At 39.4% G+C, this 7,063-nt stretch overlaps 1 non-coding gene across 1 annotated transcript; it reads left to right on the forward strand.

Annotated features, from left to right (window-relative positions):
• Positions 1–3,133: 3,133 nt before the first annotated feature.
• Positions 3,134–3,240, forward strand: LOC127109950 (small nucleolar RNA R71). Its single transcript, XR_007797191.1, has one exon. It is a non-coding gene; the product is annotated as a small nucleolar RNA R71 (small nucleolar RNA).
• The last annotated feature ends 3,823 nt before the right edge of the window (positions 3,241–7,063 follow it).

Below are 7,063 nucleotides of genomic sequence, written 5' to 3' on the forward strand. Positions count from 1 at the left end.
TAGTGCAAATACTACTGCTAGAAGTTCTTTCTCGGTCGTGGCAAATTTCATCTGTGCTTCATCTAGAGTTCTACTTGCATAATATATGACATGAAGTTTTTTATCCTTTCTTTGTCCTAAAACAGCGCCTACGGCGTAGTCACTTGCGTCACACATTATTTGGAATGGTTCATTCCAATCCGGAGTTTGCATTATGGGCGCGGAGATCAATGCTTGTTTAAGTGTTTGAAATGCTTCTAAACATTTATTATCGAAGATGAATTCAGCGTCTTTCATTAATAATCCGGTTAGAGGCTTAGTTATTTTAGTGAAATCTTTAATAAATCGTCGATAAAAACCGGCATGTCCTAAGAAGCTTCGTACTTCTCTCACAGTTTTCGGAGGTTGAAGGTTTTCGATAACTTCTATTTTGGCTTTGTCTACTTCAATTCCTCTATTTGATATGATGTATCCTAAAACAATTCCTTCTTGTACCATAAAGTGACATTTTTCCCAATTAAGTACTAGGTTTACTTTTACACATCGTTCTAGAACTCTTTCTAGGTTTTCAAGGCATTCTTCAAAACTTTGTCCGCATACGGAAAAATCATCCATAAAGACTTCCATGATGTTTTTAAGAAAATCGGCGAATATTGCCATCATGCACCTTTGGAAGGTTGCAGGAGCATTGCACAAGCCAAACGACATTCATCGATAAGCGAAGGTACCAAAAGGACATGTGAACGTTGTCTTTTCTTGGTCATCAGGATGAATTGGTATTTGAAAGAAGCCTGAGTAACCGTCTAGATAGCAGAAATGAGAATGTTTGGCTAATCGTTCTAACATCTGGTCTATGAATGGTAAAGGAAAATGATCTTTTCGGGATGCTTTGTTTAGCTTTCTATAATCAATGCACATTCTCCATCCTGATTCGATTCGTTTGGTTATAGTTTCTCCTTTTTCATTTTCGATAACTTTTATACCTCCTTTCTTTGGTACTACGTGTACAGGACTAACCCATTTGCTATCGGATATAGGATATATGATACCTGCCTCTAATAACTTCGTTACCTCCTTCTTCACTACCTTACTCAGGATCGGGTTTAGTCTCCTCTGATGTTCCCTAGAAGTTTTACAGTCTTCTTATAGCATGATGCGGTGCATACAAATAGAAGGACTTATCCCTTTTAGATCGGTGATATTGTATCCTAGTGCGGTCGGATATTTTCTTAAGATATGTAGGAGTTTTTCGGTTTTGAGTTTTCTTAGGTCTGCATTGACTATCACGGGTCGTTCAAGTTCTGAGTCTAGGAATTCATATCTTAGATTTTTGGGAAGTGTTTTCAGGTCGAGGGTAGGTTTCTTAAGGCATTGCGTAGGATCCGATGTTACTGCTAAGCATTGGTTCAGTCTGTCTTCTACACGACATTCAGTTAATTTGTCATTTTCTAATTTTCTTTCTTTTATGCATTCATCGATGATATCCATGAAGTAACATGTGTCTTCTATTGCAGGTGCTTTCAAAAATTTGGAAAGAATGAATTCAATTTTCTCTTCTCCTACTTCGAAAGTGAGTCGTCCTCGTTTTACGTCTATGATAGCACCGGCGGTTGCTAAGAAAGGTCTTCCCAATATAATGGGGGTAACTTTATCTTCTCTTATGTCCATAATTATAAAATCGGTTGGAATGTAGAATTGACCTATGCGCACGGGAATGTTTTCAAGAATTCCTACGGGATATTTAACGGAACGATCTGCTAATTGCACAGACATTCTAGTTGGTCTTAATTCTCCCATTTCAAGTCTCTTGCATATGGACAAGGGCATAACACTGATACCTGCTCCTAAATCGCATAGAGCTTTGTCTATGACAAATTTTCCTATGTGACAGGGTATAGAGAAACTACCAGGATCTTTAAGTTTAGGAGGCATATTCTGGATTATAGCGCTACATTCAACAGTGAGTGTAACGGTTTCGCTATCTTCAAGTTTCCTTTTATTAGAAAGAATTTCTTTTAAGAACTTAGCATACGAGGGCATCTGTGTAATAGCTTCTGTGAAAGGAATGGTGACGTTTAATTGTTTTAGTAGGTCAACAAATTTTTTAAATTGGCCCGCGTCTTTGGTTTTAATTAGCCTCTGAGGATAAGGGATAGGTGGTTTGTAAGGCGGTGGAGGTACATAAGGTTCTTTCTTTTCTACGGTTTCCTTATTACTCTCTTCCTTTTCCTTAGGTTTATCTTCTTCCTCAGTTGACTTTTTAGAGTTTTGGTTCTCAACTCTTGGATCAGACGGTCCTTCTACCTCTGTTCCACTTCTTAATATAATTGCATGAGCGTGGCTTTTCGGGTTAGGTTGGGGTTGTCCAGGAAATGTACCAGTTGGGGCAGCAGTATGCGCTTGTTGTTGAGCTACTTGTGAGATTTGTGTTTCCAGCATTTTGTTATGGGTAGCCAGGGCATCTACTTTACTTGCTAGTTGTTTAATCTGTTCGTTAGTGTGTACATTCTGGTTTAAGAAATCTTTATTGGTTTGCTGTTGAGAAGCTAGGAAGTTCTCCATCATGATTTCCAAGTTGGATTTCCTAGGAATGTTATTGTTAGGTGTAGATGGGGTCGGCTTTTGATATCCAGGAGGTATAGCTGGGGCTTGATTGGGAGCTTGTCCTGGTGCGTATAAAGCATTGTTACTCTTATATGAAAAATTAGGATGGTTCTTCCAGTTTGAGTTATAGGTATGCGAGTAAGGGTTTCCTTGAGCGTAGTTCACCTGCTCTGCTTGGATTCCTGTTAGGAGTTGACAATCTGTAGGAGTGTGACCTTGGATTCCACAGACTTCGCAATTTTGAGTCACGGCAACCACGGTGGCTGGAGGTGATACATTTAAACTTTCAATTTTCTGGGCAAGAGCATCCACTTTTGCATTAACATGATCAAGGCTACTTATCTCGTACATGCCAGTTTTCGTTTGAGGTTTTTCTACCATTGTTTGGTCGCTTCCCCACTGATAATGGTTTTGGACCATGCTCTCAATAAGTTGATAAGCATCGGCGTAAGGTTTATCCATAAGCGCACCACCTGCGGCGGCGTCTATTGTTAATCTTGTGTTGTATAAGAGACCATTATAGAAGGTATGAATTACTAACCAGACCTCTAAACCATGGTGTGGGCAAAGTCTCATCATGTCTTTGTATCTTTCCCATGCTTCAAAAAGAGACTCGTTATCTTTCTATTTAAATCCATTTATCTGGGCTCTTAACATAGCTGTTTTGCTTGGAGGAAAATATCGGGCAAGAAATACTTTCTTCAACTCATTCCATGTGGTGACTGAGTTGGAAGGAAGAGACTGAAGCCATCTTCTAGCTTTATCTCTTAACGAGAAAGGAAAAAGACGAAGTCGAATTGCCTCTGAAGTGACACCATTAGCTTTAACAGTATCAGCGTATTGAACAAATACGGATAAATGAAGGTTTGGATCCTCGGTAGGATTTCCAGAGAATTGATTCTGTTGCACTGCCTGTAACATCGAAGGTTTAAGTTCGAAGTTGTTTTCTTCGATTGCGGGTGGAGCAATACTCGAATGCGGCTCATCTTGCAATGGAGCGGCGTAATCTCGAAGAGCACGAGCTGGTTCTGCCATCTCGGGTATCGGCGAAGGAAGAACATTTTTGAGATCAGGAATTTCGATTGGAGGAAGATTGTTTGCAGCATGATACTCCTGAATTCGTCGTAAGACTCGGAGATATCGTTCAACGTCGTTGATTCGTAAGTAATACGGTTCGCCTTGTGAGCGAGTGTGTGGCATACAAATCAACGAAAAACAAGAAAAAAAAATAATAAATTGCCTTAGTCTCTACAGCGTAACAGAAGAGTTACGATATCGACTAAATAAAAGTCCCCGGCAACGGCGCCAAAAACTTGATCGCGACTTTATAAGTCTATTGGGGTATTAACTGCAAGTGCACAGTCTAATCGCGTAGTAATAAAAGATATCGATCCCACAGGGACTTATGAATCGATATACCGTTTTCTAAGGTTACTTCGTAAAGCTAAGGCGGATGATACTTTGATGATTAGGGGGAAAAGTAAAACTAAAATAAGATCTAGATTAAATATCGAATAACACGGATATCGGTATGTAGTTCGTCGTAATTAGGGAATCAAATCTTCGTTGGTTTCTTAGTTTTAAAATAAGTCCTTTCATTAGACACTATTGATTAAAAATCTTTTCTCAAACTCTCGCTCTGTTGAATAGACTATGATTTTACCTTAACGTATGCTCTCACTATTTAGTTAAAACTAAAATCACTTTTTGAAAACAATAGAATCTATAGAAACTCTTTTTAAGAAAATGCTAACCATTTAAACACCCTCGTCTCGAACTCTCGCTCTGTTGACTTAGATTATATGATTAAACTTAAATGCTTAACTCTCGTCCTCACATTTAACCTTTAAAAATAATTTTTGAAAATGATTAGAATTTAATTAACTCTAAAAATTGCTTTCGCCCTGATTTAAAATTAATGTCCAATTTACACTTTCCAGTTAAAAGCTCAAACCGTCGTTCTATTGATTTTAACTTCTTTATGTCTTTTACTCTCGTACAAAAACTTTGGTATTAACCCTGTAAATTGAGACCATAAAAAGAGTGACTATATCTTTAAATAAATTTAAACCAACTTAGTTTTGATTCCTTTATTCCGCTTACTTTACATACCGATACCTAAGTTTATTTAGCCGGACATGCTAAACAAGCCTAAACAATAATTATGCTTAAATACAGCCATATCAGACAAACAGTATAGATAAACAGCAGTACAGAGCATATATAAATTAAAACAATAATTTAATGAACCTGTAATATTAATAGAAATATTGATTATTCCTAGCTTCGATGCTTGAACACTCCACCACAGACCGGTTGGATTTGTTCTTCACAATCTTCGATCAGACAGTAAAATAAAGGCGAAGGAATAAAATACTATGATCTAACGTAAGGTTAGATCCAGTAAAAGTTACGCAATAGTTTCCGGTGTAGAAACTATTGTGAGAAAATTAATTGAATGCTTTGAAAATTGACTGGAAAAGAAAAGGAAATAAAAATTGCTAGGAAAGTAGAGTGCTGGAAAATTAAAAAGCAATAAAAATAATGCACGTTGCCGAAAACTGGAAAATTGAGAGAGAGCTGCAGGGTTCCACCATTGGTCCTATTTATACCACTCCACCAAGTGACCCTTTCTTCCAACGTCCTTCAGTAGCTTTTGGTCACACGTCAACTGGTCAAGCGAAGAAAAAGGTGAACGTGCCTCTGTTACGATTCTGTTACGCGTCAAAGCCAAAAATATAGGAATGGGGTGTGACGCTCGTCACACCTTGTGTGGCGCTCATAACATTTAGCAGGAGGGCGTGACGCTCGTCACACCTTGTGTGGCGATCGTCATAGCGCCTCTCCTTTTGTAGTTGTGGGTTGGGCTTTAGTGGATTGCTTTTTATCCTCTTTTTGCACCTCCGTTTCTTTCTTTTTCATGTATGCTTCAAATAGTGTGACCTGAAATAAATAGAAGGAAAATACCAAGTAATATCGAATAATATGAAATAAATCGAATCAAATAATAATATAATTTAATTAAATCGAGTCCAAAAATGTGATATTATTTCATGTTATCACAGAGCAGGGGTTACCGGAGTAATAGTTTTCAAAATTACCATAAACAACCATATGTTGCAGTTGTGACCATTCCGGCTGCAACACCAGTTCAACAACAACCTCAACATCAACAAAATCAATACCAACAAAAACAGGGTAACATACCTGCTTATCAACAGAGACAGAGGATGATGGATAGGCGTTTCGACACTCTTCTGATGTCATACGCCCAATTGCTTCCCAACCTTTAGCAGTTGCAACTTGTGCAGTTTCGCACTTTGGCTCCTCCCGTTGGCAGGCTTCCAGTGGGTTATGACGCCAATGCTAGGTGTGAGTTCCACTCTAGGGCACCTGGCCACACTATTGAGAATTGCAAAGCTTTTAAGCACGTAGTTCAGGACCTCATTGATTCAAAGGCCATTAACTTTGCGCCGGCTCCTAATGTTGTCAACAATCCTATGCCGCAGCATGTTAGAGCAAATGTTAACATGGTTGAAGGAGAATTCAAATTAGTCAAGGAGGTGATGAAGCTGAAGACTCCGCTGTTGGAAATCAAAGATTACTTGCTAAAGGCAGATGTTTTCCCCGGTTGTGGGAGCGGTTGTTTGGGTTGTGTTGCACAGAGTGGGGGTTGTGTGAAGCTGCAGCAGGGTATCCAGGCCTTACTTGACGATGGGGTCCTTCAAGCTGAAGACCTATCTACCCAAAGGTCTGTTGAAGGGGTTGTTGAAGGGGTTGTTGAAGAGGTGTTTGAAGATGCCGTTGAAGAATTTACAAATGTTTTTCCTGTTTGATTTTATAATTCCCAATGATGTAATTAATTTCTCAGATGCTGATGTTGATATTCCAAACATTGTGCTTGATTCTGATGTACTTGTTAAACTTGATTCCGATGTTTCAGATGTTTTTACTTCAATGAATAAGATTTCTGGGTATGACTGTGACGTTACCACTATCCCAATTTTCTACCCAACCGCTCATATCAGTGTGCCAGTAGCGCAACCGGTGCAACCAGTGCGACCACATCAATCCACTATGACCATCACGACCCCTGGTCCTTTACCTTTCACCAGTGAAAGGGCCATTCCTTAGGATTACGGGGGGAGTGTATACACACATGATCAAGGAGTGGAGCAGCCACTGAAAGTAGAAGAGGTGCAGGATCAGAAGTCTGAACTTGGAGTTGAAATAAAAGATCCCGCAGTGGACAATGTTGGTGGAATCGGGCGATTCACCCGAAGTGGTAGACTGTTCTCACCATCGGTTACCCAATCTAATGGTGCTGATGCCACGACGAAGGCCAAAGGAAAGCAAGTTGTGAATGAGGGTACCCCTGCACCACAGGCTGGCTCTGAGCCTGCTTTCGCGAAAAATGTGGACGAGCTCTTGAGAATTATAAAGAAAAGCGACTACAAGGTAGTCGATTAGTTAATTCAGA

This window comes from Lathyrus oleraceus, chromosome 7 (assembly GCF_024323335.1).
Source record: "Lathyrus oleraceus cultivar Zhongwan6 chromosome 7, CAAS_Psat_ZW6_1.0, whole genome shotgun sequence".
NCBI lineage: Eukaryota > Viridiplantae > Streptophyta > Magnoliopsida > Fabales > Fabaceae > Lathyrus > Lathyrus oleraceus.